Source organism: Geotrypetes seraphini, chromosome 13, assembly GCF_902459505.1.
Source record: "Geotrypetes seraphini chromosome 13, aGeoSer1.1, whole genome shotgun sequence".
Taxonomy (NCBI): domain Eukaryota; kingdom Metazoa; phylum Chordata; class Amphibia; order Gymnophiona; family Dermophiidae; genus Geotrypetes; species Geotrypetes seraphini.
The window spans coordinates 2017388-2037376 of NC_047096.1; the positions used below are offsets into that span (position 1 = coordinate 2017388).

The 19989-nt window shown below is 46.0% G+C and overlaps 1 protein-coding gene across 4 annotated transcripts in view; it reads left to right on the forward strand.

Moving 5' to 3' along the window:
• ATP2B4 (ATPase plasma membrane Ca2+ transporting 4) overlaps nt 1–19989 on the forward strand; it is a 125998-nt gene that overhangs the window by 1941 nt on the left and 104068 nt on the right. The window contains exon 1 of one of the 4 annotated variants that reach the window (XM_033919414.1): nt 12539–12683. The exons of the other annotated variants lie outside the window; for them this stretch is intronic. The gene's annotated coding sequence lies outside the window, so the exon portion shown is untranslated. Of the gene's footprint in view, nt 1–12538; nt 12684–19989 lie in introns of those variants that run through there. 4 annotated transcript variants of the gene reach the window in all.

Genomic DNA, 19989 nt, shown 5'->3' on the forward strand with positions numbered 1-19989 from the left:
TGTGGTGTTCTGGAGTCGGGTTCTGTGACGCAGCCATGCTCCAGGTCAGGTGATTAAAGGACTAGGGAGACCTTGGCCGCACGGAGAATGGTGATAATGACGGACTATCGGAAAAATATTTTTCTGAGCTGCACCCCATGTTGTGTAAACCTATCGAAAGCCACGGAAGTCATATCACCTCTCATAAGAAATTAAACCTGGCTCATCACACAGACTTGTTGTCAGTGTTCCTGAGGTGATGGACATGAGGTGCAAAGATGGAAGAGTTAATTGGACGTTGGGAAGGCAATTTTCCTAGTATGAAGCAGATTCCATACTCATTCCAAACCCTTTTTTGATTTCTTTCTTTAATGCAATTTGTAGGAAGAGGTTTTTCTTTTGTTAATCTGGGATACTTTAATCGGGATCTGAGCTACAAAGTTTCCTACTGATCAGAGGTCTTGGGTTCAGGGAAAGTGGGAAAACTGTTCAAGGGGGAGGAGGAGGAATTGTTATCACGTTTGCCTTTTGGAGGGAACCATAAGATCACAGGTTTGCTCCAATTTTAGAAGTAATTCTTCTTTGGGTTGGAGGGAGGGAATAGGGGTTTGTGTTAGTGAATCAGTTAGCCCACCCTCATTTTTGGTGTCCACCTTGACTCCCGGGTGATGGGATAGAGTTGGGTAGGGAAAACGGAGTAAATGTTTAGGCTGCTTAAAGTACAGTGAGACATGAAATGATATAATGCAGTTTGTAGTAACCTGTAATGGGAACGTAAAGATTTGGGAAGCTGAAATATTTGGAGTCGGCATTTTGCCCGGAAATTCAGTGCCAGGTCAAGTCCAGGCTCTGGCACTGAATGTCAGGGTTTATATTCCGTACTTAACGGCCTACAGGCCACTACGTGAAGATGGGACTGATATCTGGTTACCTTGGCCGGTGCTTTAAACTGGCAGTTTTGGGGGCATTCTGAGGACAGAGTCAGGACTTGACCAGTTGAGTTACTACTGAAAATGTCTTCTTAGCGCCACACTGGTTAACTTTTGCTGAAAATGAGTGGTTGGCTGCAAACAAACAGTTTAAGCGGAAGGAGCCAACGTTGACCTCTTTCTGTTGGATGGGATACGAAGTGTGGGAAGAGGCATCGCCAGATGTGAAATAAATCAGCTGTTGGATGATTAGGTCACGTGGCTCGCGTCCTCTTGCACCGCGCTTCTAGGACAGGAGGTGACAGAATGATGGCTGTTTTGCATATCGTAGCTTTGGAGTTTCGCTGTCATTAGCCAGTGAACTGGGAATCTTGTACGTCATCACGCTGGCTCTTCCCATGACGGTGAAGGGATTCCCACCTGCGGCTCTTACCTCCTGACAGTTGCTCCGGGACAGTGAGGATCATTTGAGGGAGCTGACACCCTGGAAAGCTTGTCTCAATATTCTCCACCTCTTCTGATTTATGTATGAGAAATCTGTCTCACTAGTCTCGTAGATTGGAAATAAGGAAAGGCACAAAGATCTGGATTTAGCATTTGCCTTATGCAAAAGTCCATACTGTTATTTAAATGGATTTGGGGAAATCCACTGCTTATTCCTAGGATAAGCAGCATTTAATCTGTTTTACTCCTTGGGATCTTGCCAGGTACTTGGGACCTGGGTTGGCCACTGCTGGAAACAGGCTACTAGGCTTGATGGACCTTCGCTCTATCCCATTATGGCACTTCTTATGTGAGCCGTCTAGGACACTCGAGCCATTGTGACATCACTTGATGAGGCTGGCTCTTAGGCATTGGTGGAATGAGGCATTATGACATCACAATCTCAGCTCTGGAATGTTGCTACTCTTTGGGGATCTGCCAAGTGCTTGGGACCTAGGTTGGCCACTGTTGGAAACAGGATTCTGGGCTTGATGGACCTTCGGTCTGGCCCGTTGGCAACAGTTATGTAATTTTGCATAAACACTGTAGTACAGGGATCTCTGGACACTCCAAGCCAGTCAGATTTTCAGCACATCCATACTGAATATGCATGAGATAGATTTGCATGCAGTGGATGCAAATTAATCTCATGCATATTCATTAGGGATATCTTGAAAAGCAGACGAGATTGCTGTGCGCTGAGGATTGAGTTGAGAGACTGCTGAACTAGTAGCTCAGGGCGAGACATGGCCAGATTCAGGTTGTCTCTCCCTGACCCTGGCGGCCTCACAGTCTAACTTCATACGTCAATAATAGCCTGAATCTTTGCCCATTGCATTACCACAGACTTGTCTAAGTTCAGTCCTTGAGGCTTTCAGATAGACCAGGTTTTCAGGATATCCCTAACATATATGCTTGAAGGAGATCTATATACAATAGAAACATGATGGCAGACAAAGGCCAAATGGCCCATCTACAGTAACCATTATCCCTTCCTCTCTCTAAGAGATCCCACGCCTTCTTGAATTCAGATACAGTATCTGTCTCCACCACCTCTTCCGGGAGACTATTCCATGCATCTACCACCCTTTCTGTAAAAAAGTATTTCCTCAGATTACTCCGGAGCCTATCATTTCTCAACTTCATCCTATGCTCTCTCATTCCAGAGCTTCCTTTCAAATGAAAGAAACTCGACTTGTACGCATTTATGCCACGTAGTTATTTAAACGTCTGTATCATATCTCCCTTTCCCGCCTTTCCTTCAAAGTATACATTTTGAGATCTTTAAGTCTGTCCCCATATGCCTTATGACGTAGACCATGCACCATTTTAGTAGCCTTCCTCTGGACTGACTCCATCCTTTTTATATCTTTTTGAAGGTGCGGCCTTCAGAATTGTACACAATATTCTAAATGAAGTCTCAGTAAAGTCTTATACAGGGGCATCAATACCTCCTTTTTCTTATAATGAAGGGGATACACTTAGTAGATAGAGACAGGTTGTTCACCCTCTGCAAGGTAGAGAGAACGAGAGGGCACTCTAAAGTTGAAAGGGGATATATTATGTACAAACTTAAGGAACGTCTTCTTCATCCAGAGAGTAGTGGAAAATTGGAATGCTCTTCCGGAGGTTGTTATAGGGGAAAACACCCTCCAGGGATTCAAGAGAAGGTTGGACAAGTTCCTGCTGAATCGGAACGTATGCAGGTAAGGCTAGTCTGTTAGGGCAATGGTCTTTGAGCTCAGAGCCACCGCGGGAGCGGACTGCTGGGCACGATGGACCATTGGTCTGACCCAGCAGCGGCAAGTCTTATGTTCTTATGTACTGGCCATACCTCTCCCGATGCAACCTAGCATCCTTTGAGCTTTCGCCATCACCTTTTCACCCCGTTTTGCCACCTTAACATCATCACATATAATCACACCCAAGTCCCGCTCTTCTATCATGGATGTAATGGGCATATTCATTGGGGAAATCCTGAAAATCTGGCCTGTTTGTAGCCCTCAAGGACTGAACTTGGACAAGCCTGTACTATCCAGTGATTCTCAATCCAGTCCTTGCAGCCTACTTAACCAGTCCGGCTTGGAGGGAGCCCGTAATGAATGTGCATGTAGCAGAGGTGGTATGTGCAGATTTATTCTCACTCTGGATATCCTGAAAACCTGGCTGGCTGGGTGTGTTCCGGGGACCGGATTGAGACTAGACAGTTCATGTTCTCTATATGGTGTCAATATACTAAACACAGCCGTACCAGCAACAACCTGTGAGCAAGTGTACCCAGTGTGGACGGGTGTTTGACGGCGTGAAGAAGCAGAGGCCACTGGTTGGGTCCCCTCGTGCCGCTGAGGACTTGGGCAGCAACCTGCCTGACTTGACTTCAGGTCATGAACACTTTAGAATCTGGGAATTTGGAGGCTCCCAATAAACTTTTTTAAAAAATTATAAATTTTTTGAATTGAAGCAAAAGCAGCACTCATGTCAGGGCAGAGCTCCCAGGGCCAAACTTCAGGGGTAGGAGCCTGTAGCATGGGCAGATGACCTTGAGGAAGCACTTAACCTTTCTGTGCTGGGTGATTGATGTAGGGCCCCTGGAATTAGGTGACAAGTTCGTACTCTGCCAACGCTCTCTAAATATTAAGCTTAATGAACATGAATCATGGTACACAGTGCGACAGGACCATGTGATGTGTGCTCTGTAAGCTCTTGCTTATTTCACACTTCCTCGGGATCTCCGTTGGCCAAAGCCCAGCAGAACCTGCCCTGGAGCACTGCTGCTTTTACCAGTTTTCTGCTCAGGGATGGGACAGAATTTGCAGAGAGCTGTTCACTCGGGTCCTTTTCTGCTGCTCTGAGATTGTGTTAAAGGCACTGATTCCTCTTGTAGTTGTGTGTGGGGCTTGGGATCTTCATGGAGAGGGAGGGGTACATTCCTGTAGTGGTCCTTCAGCCCCGGCCATTCCTTTCATAGGCCTTACAGAGATTCTTTCCTTTCATCACCTTCTTATGCTCCCGGCCCCTCAGGCTTTGACACTTGCTTTCCTGTATGGTCACTATTTCTGCCTCATCTCTTCCAGGGTGCAAGGGAGGAAGGAAATAAGTGTATGCAAGCAGCATCTGGGGGAGGGGGCTTATATGGAATGGGACCTCAGACTTGCCACTTGTGGGACAATTTCATCTCTGCTATTATGATGGTGGTTTACTGAATAATATTTCCTCCTTGGCTGCCTTTTCTGTCCAGTAAAGTCTGGGAGTGTCTGGAAAGGGGTTTCAGTGTCTCCATGTAAGTAATGGGATCATGGATGGGGTATATGTGTGGGGGGGGGGGAGCAGGAACAAGGTATGAATGGGGGGGGAGAGGGAGCTGCATTTGGATTTGGAGAGATGAGTGAAGAGTTGTAAAATCTAAATCCCTAAGTCTGTTCTAAGAGATGATTTTGTGCATTAACACGTTGGAAGGGAGGGAAAGCATTAGAGATGGAGTCTCGGTTCTAGTAGGGATTATGGGCTAGGGGAGGATTATCTGTGGATGCTCCGCTTTGTGGGGCTTTTTCTGCTGTTGGCAAATTAATTCTGTGGCTTGATAGTATTCAAGAAAAAAGTTGAAGCATTTAGGATGGGTTTGGGATGGGGGCAGCCACGGGCCCCATGTGTGCTGCTTCTAGAGTTTGAAGGTGGTGTGTTAGCTGTGGTTAGTGACTGACAAGAGATCCTCATTTCCATCATTGCTCTATGGGAGAGATGCGTGCGTGCAGCCACCTCAGGAGTTCGGCAGTCCTTTGGCCCAGCACATCTGGAGTCAGAAGCTATCATTAGCTTTGGTGTAGAGAGAGTTACTTCAGGTCACAAATTTGGATTATAGATTGAGAGTTTTTGCTAAGTATCTGATCCTCCCTTGCCTCTCGCTGAACTTGCTGGGATCCCTCTCTGTTCCTAATGGAATTAAAGGGGGGGTGGGTTATCCCTTGTGGGCATATGTCCAGTTAACGCACTGAGGGTGTTGATGCCGTTCCATAACTCGACCCAAGTCCTGTCTTAGCTGATTTAAAAAATTATTTATTCTGATTTTAAAATAAGTTAAATTAATGTATCTCTTTGATAAATTTATCTGACTCCACTTCTGCTTTGATGTACTTCTAAAACACTTCTGGGAAAAATTTGATTAATCTTCCCATGCTAATGTAATTTAGAAAGTTTTTTGTAATATCGCTGTCTGTATACAGTCTGTAAACCACTCTGAACTGTTTGTGGTATTGTTGTGTATAAAAATAAAGTGATTAATATTATTAATATAGCTGAATTATTTTAGTAGCCTAGAATATTTTTTTTTATTTATTTTGATTTCTATCCCATTCTCCCAGACGCTCAGACCGGGTTACAAAATGACATTCAAAATTGGTTTAAATCAGACTAGTCATGACAATGAAACAGGCAACCGTTAGTCATAGGTTTACGCTCTGTTGGGTTTCAGTTTTGCTGTGTCTGACCTCTGGGATCCGCTTGTTGGCTCTTTCCAAAAATACTAGGACTAGAGGGCATGCGATGAAGCCACTAAGTAGTAGATTTAAAACAAACTGGAGAAAATATTTCTTCTCTGGAATTCATTGCTGGACAAAGGGGTGAAATCGGTTAACGGGATTTAAAAAAGGCTTGGATAATTTTCTAAAAGAGAAGTCCTTAGGCCATTCTTGGGGGAATGCACTGCTTATTCCTAAGATAAGCAGCATAAAATCAGTTGTAGTCCTTGGGATCTTGCCAGGTTGGCCACTGTTGGAAACAGGATACTGGGCTGGATGGACCTTTGGCCTGTCCCAGTATGGCAGTTAAGAACATAAGCAGTGCCTCGGCTGGGTCAGACCAGAGGTCCATCGTGCCCAGCAGTCCGCTCACGCGGCGGCCCATCAGGTCCAGGACCTGTATAGTAATCCTCTATCTATACCCTTCTATCCCCTTTTCCTTCAGGAAATCATCTAATCCCTTCTTGAACCCCAAAACCGTACTCTGTCCTATCACACCCTCTGGAAGCGCATTCCAGGTGTCTACCACCCTTTGGGTGAAGAAGAACTTCCTAGCATTGGTTCTGAATCTGTCCCCTCTCAATTTTTCCGAATGCCCTCTTCTTCTTTTAGTTTTCGAGCGTTTGAAGAATCTGTCCCTCTCCACTTTCTCCATGCCCTTCATGATCATGTCCCCTCTAAGTCTTATGTTCTTGATCATAAAGCGATGTCCAATTTATAAATGGGAAAATGTTTCTGGGTTTTTCACCTCTCTGTGCAAAAGTGTGAACAAGCTCTTGGCACTGCAGTTGTTAACTGAATTTCATCCCCTGATTTCTTATCGAGCAGAATGACACAACTGAGCTATTTACGCATGAGAGATGACTTATCTCTACGGACTGCTAGCGTGTTGCAGGTGCTGAGAGGGGATCGTGGTCATCACAAGCAAAGTGAACGGTGGGGGCCAGTAGTGGACATTTCTGTGAGCTCCTTCATGTAAGAGCCATCCCTCCTTGACCTCTAGACTACCAGGGACATGCGAAACGGATGAGATGGAGAGTGGGAGGTCGCGGTTTCTGCTTTACTTCGATGAGGCTGGTGGTAAGCGGCACAGGCCCTATGTAACTGGTGGGGATGGGGCTTCTCCCTGTAGGATGAGGGTCGGATGGGTCCATCAGAGAGACTGCATGCAAGTGAGGGAGTCCCGAAAACTCTGCTTTGTGTTGTAGCCTGTGCACTTGTGAGCACTCCAAAACCAGGTGCACAGTGGCCCTTGTGATCGACTCGTATGCACGAGCTGGGATGTGGGGGTGATATGAGTGTGTACATTGCAGTTAGGAATTGCGTGTTCCTTTGGGCATGTGGTCCTGGGTAAGCTCCAGGAACAGTGACATTGGGCTTCTTCTCCCTTGAAAAGAGGAGGCTGAGAGGGGACATGATCGAAACATTCAAGGTACTGAAGAGGATAGACTTAGTAGATAAGGACAGGTTGTTCACCCTCTCCAAGGTAGGGAGAACGAGAGGGCACTCTCTAAAGTTGAAAGGGGTTAGATTCCGTACAAACGTAAGGAAGTTCTTCTTCACCCAGAGAGTGGTAGAAAACTGGAACACTCTTCCGGGGAAAACACCCTCCAGGGTTTCAAACCTAGGCTGGATAAGTTCCTGCTAAACTGGGACGTACACAGGAGAGGCTGAACTCATTTAGACCTCTGGTCTTTGACCTGGGGGCCGCCGCATGAGCGGACTGCTGGGCAGGATGGACCACTGGTCTGACCCAGCAGCGGCAGTTCTTATGTTCAGGCTTCTCCTATTGGAGAACTAGAGAGCAGGGAAGTTTCTCTCTGATTGGGAGGGAGGGGGCTGTCAGGGGGGAGGTAGGCATGGACTGCAGAGGGTTTTTAAGGGAAGGAGTGTGTGGAGAGTAGTGACAGTGCCCCACTTTCTGCTTTAAGAGCAGGCCCGGCATGTGCATTTTTCCTTCAAACTGGTCGTTAATCTGATGAGTGGGCTTCGAGCAGAACTCTGCTAGGGTCTAATTTGGCTGCGTGGAAGCTGCTTTCGTATTGCTCTTCTCTCTCTCCTGTCTTTAATTAGCCCTGCTTATTGCATGGAAATGTTTATAAATGGAACGAAGCTGCCTCGTTCCCAGGGACAGACTCGGTTTGGATCGAGAGCCCCAGTCGCACTGCACAGGGGTTTTAACTGTTACCACTGCCGAGATGGCCTGTGGGCCAGGTTCTGTTCCAGTCTGCCTGGGGTGACGGGTGTTTTTTGCTCTTCGCCCAGTGTACAAGTGGATCTGTTAACAGCCGGCGTTTCTTGTGTTCTCACTCCATGCTGCATTTTCCATAATCTGGCATCCCAATTTATTTATTAATACTTTTAGAAAGTAAATGCTGATGCAAATAAGTTGCAGACCATGGTGCTTGCTAATATAATTCCTTTCATTTGTTTACCTTCTTAGACATTTACATCAAACAAAGAAATGCAGAGAGCAGGAGGGATGTACTGTCTTGCAGTTGGGACAATTTTGGAACCATCTGAAGTGTTACCGTAGGTCAAGCCAGTGTCATGCAGAGAGTTGAGATTTTGCTCTCCTTAGGAGCAAGGCGGGGGAGACGTCTGGTCTCCATTTTACATTTTATATCCCCTCTCCCAACTTCAGTCTAGGAATAATTCTGACCGAAGACTGTTAGAGTCCTGGATCTGATTGACATGGACATGGAAGTCCTGGAGTTAGCTCCTGGATCTGATTGACATGGAAGCCCAGAGGATTTGCATTTCAGTTACACACTTTGCCATTTCCAGGCTCATGGTGAACTTAGGCCTAGATTTACTAAGCCTTCCGATCCTGTCCCGACAATCGCAAAATCAGTTTTCCTGGTTTTGCGATTGTTCCCCGATTCCAGCTTCCCGATCAATCTCCGATCCGATCCACCCATGCAAATGAGGGGAAATGTCACGCATAAGTAGGAAGCCATCAATTCACTAAGCAGAAGAAGAAACACTGATTGGGTTTGCCCATAGTCGCTTACTATCCTTGCCGACTCTCCTGCCCAGAAATATCAGTATCGAGGTTACAACCCCATATAAAACAACCATCAAAATTAAAACTAAGTGTAAGAATTCCTTTTTTAAATAGGCTGTAAAAAGTGCATTGCCAGCCTGTGGGTTTAAAGTGTGTTCTGTTCAATAATCTGGCTGCACAAAATAATTCACTGCATCGGTCAGAAATCATTCCTTTTTAAAAATGTCCAACTTGTAGGGCCAGCAAAAGTAAACTGCAGCCACCCCTCCCCCTTTCTTTTGAGTTCGCTTGTGCTTTGCCGTCAATGACGTGCGGGAATAAACTACGTAATAAGGGCGAAGAGCTAGCGCATGTGTAAATTGCGTCAATAAACAGCAAGGATACTCTGCGCATGCGTTTTGATCAGTGGGATCGCTATAGGGCGTGCGTCTGATCAGATCATTTGCGTGTAGAATCTGTGGTGAATCGGTCGCTCGGCAAAACTTTGCCAAGAATCGCCCAACACCGATCCAGATCGGTAAGTTTAGTGAATCTAGGTCAGTTGCAGATGAAGTGACTTCTCTGAGGCTACCAGAAGCCTCAGTGGTAGAAGCGGGATTTGAACCCTGGGCTCCTGCAAAGTCTGAAAGTTCATGAGTAAAAGATGAGATCTCATTGGCCCCCCCTGATCCACAATGGCAGGACTGGGCAATCCAGCCACCTTTCTTACTCCATAACCCTCCAGGACCTGCTTCTGGTTCCCCTATAGGGAGGCGATGGAGCACTGAGCTACAGGTTCAGATTCTGCTGTGCTAATTGCCTTTTACTAGGAGACCTAACCGGATGTTACTGCAACCAGCCCAATCGTACCTGCAGGGAGGGTAGGCAGTGTTCAAATAGCTCAATGTCCTCATTACACATTCAACATCACTCATACGTCCAAAGCAATTGTCATGTTCACAGGATTGTGGGATAACTATCAAAAGGCTCGATCCACTAAGCTTTGCGAGCCTTCTCCGACCCCGACCCGATCCGATCTGCACATGCAAATAAAACGCATCTCTATTGTGCAGGATAAACAAAATAAGACAACAGCGCAGTGCAAGCCCATGGTTTTAACCCACGGTTTTGGGCTGCACAAGTTCTGTTCCATTTTGGCTGCATCTGTCGTGTTTAAAATGATATGTAGTCCAGCAGTATATAGGCTAAACGTGAATTTATTACTGAAGTCCAGCGAGAACAGCCACCCCTCCCCCTTGTGTATTTATCTCGAGCTTGTGCGGGAGAGCAAGCACATGCGCGGATCACATCTGCATCAAAGAGGGTGGTCTGCGCATGCGTCTGGATCGCTCTGCAGCAATCCATGGCGTCGCTATGGGGCGTGGCTCCGGTCGCATTAATTTGCATGAGGAGGCGTAGTGAATCGGTCACCTGGGAGGACTCAGCCACGGATTGCCCATGGATTGGATCGCATAGGTCAGTTTAATGAATCTAGCCCCAAATCTCCATACAGGATTCTGGGAATTATTAAAAAAAGGGATGTTGTAATGCCCCTGTATCACTCCATGGTGCGACCTCACCTGGAGTATTGCGTTCGATTCTGGTCTCCTTATCTCAAGAAAGATACAGTGGCACTAGAAAAGGTTCAAAGAAGAGCAACCAAAATGGTAAAATGGATGCAACTCCTCTCGTATGAGGAAAGGCTAAAAAGGTTAGGTATCTTAAGCTTGGAAAAGAGACGGCTGAGGGGAGATATGACTGAAGTCTACAAAATCCTGAGTGGAGTAGAAAGGGTACAAGTGGATCGATTTTTCACTCCGTCAAAAATTACAAAGACTAGGGGACACTCGATGAAGTTATAAGGAAATATTTTTTCATTCAGAGAATAGTTAAGCTCTGGAATGCGTTGCCAGAGGATGTGAAGAGCAGATAGTGTAGATGGTTTTAAGAAAGGTTTGGACAAGTTCCTGGAGGAAAAGTCCATAGTCTGTTTTTGAGAAAGACATGGAGGAAGCTACTGCTTGCCCTGGATCGGTAGCATGGAATGTTGCTACTCCTTGGGGATTCCGCATGGAATGTTGCTACTCCTTGGGGATTCCACATGGAATGTTGCTACTCCTTGGGTTTTGGCTAGGTACTAGGGACCTGGATTGGCCACCGTGAGAATAGGCTACTGGGCTTGATGGACCATTGGTCTGACCCAGTAAGGCTATTCTTATGACAGAACTAGGGGCTTAAGGATCATGTTTGGTCCCTGGCTGTAGCTTTTGGAAATGTATCGGCAGCTGCCTGAATGGTGCTGGGGTTTCAGGCTACCTTGGGCAAGGTTTTGTTTTATTTAATACTCTGCATTGACTTTTAGTTTTTAATTGTTAATTTTTGGTTTTGCATTGATTTTAGTTTAATTTTTAGAAGCATCTATTGAAACTCAGGTATCGCAAAAGAAGAGAAATACACATAACAGAAATTACTAATATTTTTTTTTTTGCGCGAGTGGCAAATAAACTCAAACAAGTTCCCCTAGGAATATTTCTAATTATTATTAGAAAAGGTTTTTTAGTTCAAATAACCCCAAATTACACTGATTTTTTAAAAAAAATAAATGGATGATTTAATACCTGTTAGAAAGTTTGATAAGCTATATAATCAAATTTTAAATAAAACTTGAAAACTTGTTATTTATCTATAAAAATTGTGATGGGATCCTGGATGAAAAGTATGCTAGGGCTTAGTTTTGGGGAAACACGGGACTTCTGATATTGTATTGGAGGAGAGTGTGGCGTAGTGGTTAGGACTAGAACCTCAGCACCCTGAGGTTGTGGGTTCAAACCCTGCACTGCTCCCTGTGACCCTGAGCAAGTCACTTAATCCTCCACTGTGATCCCACCAGGACAGAGAGGGGAAGTGCTTGAAGTACCTGTACGTCAGGGGTGTCAAAGTCCCTCCTCGAGGGCCACAATCCAGTCGGGTTTTCAGGATTTCCCAATGAATATGCATTGAAAGCAGTTCATGCACATAGATCTCATGCATATTCATTGGGGAAATCCTGAAAACCCGACTGGATTGCGGCCCTCGAGGAGGGACTTTGACGCTCCTGCTCTACGTCAACCACTGAGTGTGGTTGTAGAACTACAAAAAAGTGGTCTACAAGTCCCAACCCCTTAATTCTAAGTGAGCACAGGATAAGATGACAGTTGTAGAAGATAAATAAAGGGGGTACCAGAATGAAGGACTTTGGGTAGCCAAAACTAAGATCTGGAATCTGTAAACATCCGATCTTGGAGAAAGGAAATAAACGAATGGACTAGTGAACATGTGTCTCCAGACACAGAGCTCCACGAGATCAAAGGCAACCCAACCCAACCCCAGCACCATCTCGGTACTGTAGCCAGCCCTGAAAATCTGATTGATGGAGGTGAAGTCAAGGAAGATTATTTTCTCAATTACCTTGGATAGACAAGAAAGGTTGGACAGAGGCTTCTAACGAGAAACCGAGGGGTCAGGAAATAGCTGCTTCTTTCTTTTTTTCAGAATGGACAGCTAATGGCCTGTTTCCAGAGAGTGGAAACCTCCCCCAGTTAGGTAAGCCAGGGGGAGGAGAGTAGCGTGGGCAGAGGATCCATCAGACCGAGCTTGGAAATGGGAGGGACTGCTTCGCTCTAAGGAGATGCTGGGATGCTTTTGCTATGGCTCTTACCACTTCCCCATTCCTCCGGTGTTTGGGCTCTGTTTAGCTCGTACAGTGTGAGCCCTGATGAGACTGAATTCTACCGGCTGCTAAGTTTGGCAAAGGTAGGAGTCGGACCGTGCCTTCTGTCCCTGACGGTATCAGATTTGCTGCACTCTACACTGGGGTGACTGTCTGTCTCTTTCACAGCATCTTCTGCTGCCCCCTTCCTGCCTCTCATTAATCGGCACGTTGATCTCTGAGGCTCCGTTTTAGCAAGCCAAGAGAGTTTTGATTTGTGCCGGCTCGTTTTCTGTACATGGCTGCTTGTGAAAAGCTTTGGCAAAGGGGCTGGTGACCTCTGACTCTGGGAGACCGGTCTGTAACCTACTAAGGTGGACCTTGAGCTATTTTTGTGAGCTTTATTAAGTGAAGATCCCCTGGAGAGAGGAAGAAAGGAGAGTCAGTTCACTCATCGGGAATGAGGAATCTCTGGTCGCCTTCCCCTAGCTTCATTCAGCTCTCTGCCGTCTCTTCCCCATTGCTGTCTCATTCATGGTCTTGCACATTTTGCCTGTGCTTCGTGCATTCTCTTTCCTCAGGCATGAATAATGAGCCTTTTTTTTTTTTAATCGTTCACCTTCCATTACTCCTTCTCTCTCTCTCGTCAGCTGTGAATGGGTGTGGCTGCTGCCGTCTGTTTTTAATGCAAGACTATACCTGTGTACCTAGGAAGTGTCGTAAAATCCCTCTGTTGGGGGTGGGGGGATGGGAAGCAGGGGGAGAGGGTGGAATTGAGCAGTGTCTGGACAAGTGTTTCTATTGTTTCCAGAAGCATCTTGAAATCCGAGCACAGGTCAGCGTGCTTAACCCTGGAACCCTAGAATGTGGGGTTCAGTGTCTGTCTGCTCATAGTGGATGAGGTGCACTGGCAGAGCTGTCTGTCTGTGTGGGTGACTGTGTGTATGTATGGGGGTGTCTTCGGTATTAGCGTAGCTGGGAGGGGAAGGGGCTTGAATGAGTCTGTTAATATCAAGGGGAGAAAGGAGATTCCGCAAGGGGTGTGAGTTGCCGCAGTGCCACAGTTTTCCTGCTCTTGGCAAAGGGCAGACATTCCAGCGGCAGAGCAGCTGGGAGTTTCCTGCATTTAAGCTCCGAGCTCCCCTCTCCTCCCCCGTGACTCAGATCCTGGGAGGTCCCCTATCTGGGAAACTCCTTCAGCCTCTCTGGGGCCCAGGAGTTCAGCAGGGAGCTCCCGGGTTGGGCTCAGGAAGCTTTTCCAGCACTGCTGGTCTTTCAGCTTTCCTTCAGCTGGTTTCACTGGTGAGGGTGGTGTAGGGTGAGGGCCCTTGAACTCAGTGACTACTGTCTTGTGTTTCTCCCCATCTGTCACTTTGGAAGCGAGCTCCCACCCCGCCCTGGCAGCCGCTCTCGCATTGCTCTCTCTCCCTTCCTGGCCTATGTGCGACGCTCCCTCTGCATTTATTTACAAGCTTTGTAACAAGAAATCCTTCAGATACTTCTTGCCTGACTATTTCATACATCCCAGAAACCTTTCTAAATATGGAAAGTGAAGCTCATGTCCTACATTGAGAACAGGGAAAGGAGCTGGGCCAGTAGAGGCTTGAAGAGAACTGTGGGCCCCTAACGCCATGCTGGTTAGTACTGGGTCAGAGGGCAGAAAGTCCCCTTTGCTGTGCTGGGACACTGGGTCAGAGGGTCAAGGAGGACATTGCTCTGCTCCCTCACACATGCCGTGTGTGAAGTTAGTGGTCGGGGCAGTGGTGTCTAGCGTCCTGCTGCACCGATTTCTTTCTCTGCCCCCCCCCCCCCACGCCAATGCTGCTGTAGTGACTCTCCCACCTCTTGGCGTCAGTCCCTGTAAAGTGGAGTGCTGCCAGAGAGGTGTGTGGGAGGAGAGAGCTGCGTGGGAGCTGCTAATGTTAATTACATCTGTGCGCTGTGTGCCTCTGTGCTAACCAGGAGGGAGGTTCACTCTTTATGGCTTTTGTTTGGTTTTCATGCCGTGCAGAAGGCATAGCATTTAAATATATGCATTTAAGGGCAGGTAAATTTTAAAGAAAAAAGTACCGCTTTTCCTTTCAGCCTTTGGGGCAATGCCCCTCACCCTGTGGCTTGCTTTCTTGCCACAGATCTGGGCGTTAGGAAATGCCTCACTTTTAGTGCTCGAGGGGGACAGAAGGAAGCCACTTGGTTTGAAATGATGGCAAGATGGCCCATGTGAGGTGCTTGTGAGACCCGGCTAGAAAGGAGGGGAGTGGGCTGGCAAGGAGAGGAGCAGATGCTTACAGCTAGGCTTGGGGAGGGGGGTGCAAACCATGTTAAAAAGAAAATGGGGCTGACGGGAAAAGGCATTTGCACATTTGACATTGTTCATTTTTACTTTATAAAATGAATCGTGCTCTGACTTTGTGTCGTGCAGCATTGAAAGTTCAAGTGAAGAGCCCCCAAGTATAATATTGAAAAGGGCTCCTTGGGGGGAGGGGGCATACATCAGAAGCAACAGGAGTAACCTTCCCTGCACCCCCCCTCCCCAAGTACTGCAGTGGATGCTTGGGTGGAATTTGAGGAGTGTGTGGCGTGGTGGTTGAAGCTAAAGCCGCAGCACCCTGGGGTTGTGGGTTCAAATCCCGCACTGCTTCTTGTGACCCTGGGCCAAGTCACTTAATCCTCCATAGCACCAGGTACGTTAGATAGATTGTGAGCCCAGGGAAAATGCTTGACTACCTGATTGTAAAACCGCTTAGATAACCTTGATAGGCGGTATATAAAATCCTAATAAACTTGAAACTCAATTTATGCTCTTTATTAGGGAGGGGGGGAGCAACATTAGGGATCAATACTGGAAAAGGGGATGATGGATAGAGAAGGAGAGACAGAGGGGTGGGGAATGGTGTTATCGGGGAGGGGGGAGCTGGAAAAATAGACCTCAGCGAGAGGTCCAGTCTCTTCACTCTGTTCGTCCTCCCCCCTCCCCCCCCCAATTTCCTTGAAGCCCTGGTTAGGCCATAATCGGGTCCTTCTCATCTTTAAGACCCATTTTCCTTTCATTTTAGAGCCAGACCTTGGCCTTGCTTTGCCCATTTTTGTGTTTTTTTGTGTTTCATTTGTTCCCCTCTTCCTCCTTTTCACCTTTTGGAGCCTGTAGCAAAAGACACCTGGCTCTTCAGCTGTGAGGCCTGCAGCCAAGGAACTCCTCCCAGTCTTATCATGGGGGAGATGAGGAAGGTGCCCTCTCCCAGCCCCCACACCCCGGGCAACTGAAGGAGGTGCTCCTCAGTCATTCTGCCGTAGACCTCTGGCTGTCTCTTCTTGTGTGAGGCAAGGCTAGGGTGAAAGACCAGGACTGGTGATGAGAGACAGGCTATTTGAGTCCCCGTGCCTCCCCCCTCCCCCCTGGTTTAGCAAAAAAAAAAAATCTAGATTCCCAGTGCTTACAATAGAGGCAGATATCGATACCGGTTTGTCACACAAGGTCCTTCCAGTGAGCATCATGGATGGAATTCAAGAAAGCCTGGGATAGTCACGTGGGATCTCTTAGAGAGAGGAAGAGATAATGGTTACTGCGGATGGGCAGACTGGATGGGCCATTTGGCCTTTATCTGCCATCATGTTTCTATGAATATAGCCGTTGGGAGCCATAATCTATACAGTGGTGATACCCAGACTTTTTTTTTTTTTTTTAAATAATGGTGGAACTCCTGAAATACTTTTTCATACACAGAAGAATCCCCCTGCCTAAGTCCCATCCCCCTTAGTCATAAGAACATAAGAAGTGCCTCTGCTGGGTCAGACCAGAGGTCCATCATGCCCAGCAGTTCGCTCACACGGGGGCCCACCAGGTCCAGGACCTGTATAGTAACCCTCTATCTATACCCTCCTATCCCCTTTTCCTTCAGAAAATTGTCCAATCCCTTCTTGAACTCCAATGCTGTACCTTGTCCTATCACACCCTCTGGAAGCGCATTCCAGGTGTCCACCACCCGTTGGGTGAAGAAGAACTTCCTAGCGTTGGTTCTGAATCTGTCTCCTCTTAATTTTTCCGTATGCCCTCTCATTCTTGTAGTTTTTGAAAGTTTGAAGAATCTGTCCCTCTCCACTTTCTCTATGCCCTTCATGATCTTGTAAGTCTCTTATCATGTCCCCTCTAAGCCTCCGCTTCTCCAGGGAAAAGAGCCCCAGTTTCTCCAGTCTTTCAGCGCCTGAAAGGTTTTCCATACCCTTTATCAAACGTGTCGCTGTCTTCTGGACCCTCTCGAGTATCGCCATATCCTTCTTTAGATACGGCTACCAATATTGGACGCAGTACTCCAGATGCGGGCGCACCATCGCCTGATACAACGGCAGGATAACTTCTTTCATTCTGGTTGTAATACCCTTCTTGATTCTACCTAGCATTCTATTCACTTTCTTAGTGGCCGCTGTGTACTGTGCCGACAGCTTCATTGTCTTGTCGATTATTACTCCCAAGTCCCTTTCTTGGGTATTCTCATTCAGTAACAGCCCTCCCACCATGTAGTTGTATCTCGGGTTTCTGTTTCCTACGTGCAAGACTTTGCATTTCTCTACATTGAACTTCATCTGCCATCTCGTCGCCCAGTCTGTTCAGGTCCCTTTGTAAATCTTCACATTCCTCTATAGTCCTAGCCCCACTAAATAGTTTGGTGTCGTCCAGCATCTTGAGTCTCTCCCTCTTACCCCACTCTCAATTTGGCATACCCTCTTTTCTCTCAGACCCCCCCAACACACACACAGTGCCTCCAATCCAACATCTCTTCCCTCCCCTTGACTACCTTGTGCTACTTTGGAGGGGCCTGACTTTGCTTTAGTTTAGTCAAAGAGGTCGATGTCCATGATGCCTGAGGAGCGAGGAGTTGGTGGTGTGCTTCAGCTGCCGAAATCAGTATCCCCAGGTGTGCTCAGTTTATGTTGCTGTGTCAGTGACTGAAGTACCTTCACAATTTGTGAACCTCTGCTGTACAGGAAGAGTATAGATAGCAGAAAAGCCAAAGAAATAATAATTTAAAAACCCTATAAATTAGTGATTGATAGGAAGAAGGCCTGGGGAACGGACAAGGTACTCCATGCAATACTGAAAATCTATAGTGAGGTGGTCTACCCAGTGTTTCCCAAGTCAGTCCTGGAGTACCCTCTTGCCAGTCAAATTTTCAGGATATCTGCGATGAATAGGCATAAGATTAATTTGCAAACATTGTGTACAAATCTCTTTCATGCCTATTCATTGCAGATATCCTGAAAACCTGATTGGCAAAGGGTACTCCAGGATTGACTTGTAAAGGTCTGTAGACCACTGTTTCCCATCGGGTAGAGGAACAGGACAGAACATGATGAAAGACATTCACTTGGTGGAAGGGAAAGGGGTACTGGTGGAATATTTTAGCTTTCTGGATGTGCATCAGGTTATCTTGTTGGTAGAACTAGTTTAGATAGAGAGCTCCTGGACCTGGATGCCTCTCATTAGGCTTTACTCAAGTGAAGATTGAAAGGGGGAGGGGTTCTTGAGCAATATAAGGCCTGGTGAAGATGTTTGAAATGTCAGGACAGGGTGGAAGAAGAGAAGTAATCTAAAAGCAGTTTTTCAAAGAGAGCAAGACTTGACTGTAGGGAAGATGCCATGAATTTATGGACGAGGAAAACTGGAAGTGGAGAAAGCTGTGGGCCTAGAAAGAATACACCTAAGATCCTAAGGTAGCTCAAAGAGGTTCTAGCAAGTCTGCTGAAGGATCTGCTCAACAAATTTTTGTTGATGGACTAGTTCTTCAGGACTGGAGAATAGGAGGCAGGATGTTGGAAATTGTAGGCTGGGAAAATTATCCAAGAATCTTCTTAAAGAAGAACTAATGGAGCATCTTGTTTCTTGAAAATTGTTTTTAGGTAATTGAAGATTGAATGTGTCAGAATCAGGTAAAACTGAATGTAGGAAAGTCTTGTGTGTTGGTTGTGAGAAGCAATTGGACATGTTTCCATCCGAGATAGTACTGGATAATGCTGTAATCCCTGTTTCTCATCAGTGTAAATATTTTATCTTTTAAGCCGCAGGTAAAGTCAGTTGCATCCAGTGCATTTTTCAAGCTTCGCTTATTGCGTAGATTGGGGGATTATCTTTCTGTAGATAATTTTTGTACAGTCGTTACTGCCATGCTGACTCTTCTGTTTGATTACTGCAATTCGTTATACCTAAGTAGGTACTTCAGGCGTTACAAATAGCTAAAAATGCTGCAGCACAAATGATTGTACGAGCTTCTGAGTTCGATCTTATTGCCCCTATTTTGTGGACTCTGCATTGGCTACCAATTGGCTCGTGTGTTAAGTTTAAAACTTTGTGTTTGATGTTTAGACTTTTGAAGGGTAAGAGCCCGGTGGTGCATTCCTGTCAGCCGTTGCGGTCATTATAGTCCTAGAATAAGATGTTTCTCGAGGTTCCTGCCACGAATTTTGTAAGATTCTCAGGTTTTTGTCATGCCATGTTGATCGTACAAGGCATGATATTGTGGAATGCATTGCCCATTGAGATATAAATGGCATCTAGTGTTTTGCAGTTTAGGAAACTGGTAAAAATGATGTTTGAGAAGAGGGTTTTAAAAAAAAATTATTTTATTGATTTTCAATTCAAGTAAAATGTGCATTGAATTTTACATACAATTATTATTATCATAAACAGCACTACAAAATATATTTTCTCCCCTCCCTTCCACTACATCCAATCAAGGAATAATACAATATATATTTCCCCCCTCCATCCCTCCCACCCTCCCTGGATGTATGTGTGCAAATCAAATAGGAAATAAAGGCATTTTACAACTAATCAGAGTTAACAAAATTCGTTAATGGACCCCATGTTGTTTTGAATAGTTTATTATGACCCAATATTTCTGAATTCATTTTTTCATAACGATAACATAGACATAAAGGGCTCCTTTTACGAAGGGGCGCTAGCGTTTCTATCGCACGCACTGGATTAGCGCGTTAGCCGAAAATCTACCGCCTGCTCAAAAGGAGGCGGTAGCGGCTAGCGCGTAGGGCAATTTAGCGTGCACTATTCCGCGTGTGAAGGCCCTAGCGCACCTTTGTAAAAGGAGCCCAAAGTTTCCCACCAAAAGGAAAAATTAAGCCTATCCCAGTTGTTCCAATTCTTGGTGATCGTTTGCATGGCAAACCCTGTCATAATGATAAGGAGTCTGCTTTTAACAATGTCCCACAGATGACCACATCGTGGGACAATGGAAGTGATGATCCCCATATTGAGTTCCAAAAACTGAGTATCAAGTGTTTTTCTTCATTAAATTTTATATGTTTTTAGTCTGATAATTACAAAATTGTGCAGAATTGTTGGATGCTGCGGACAATACATTTTTAGATAAATAAATTCAGATGTAGTGGAAGGGAGGG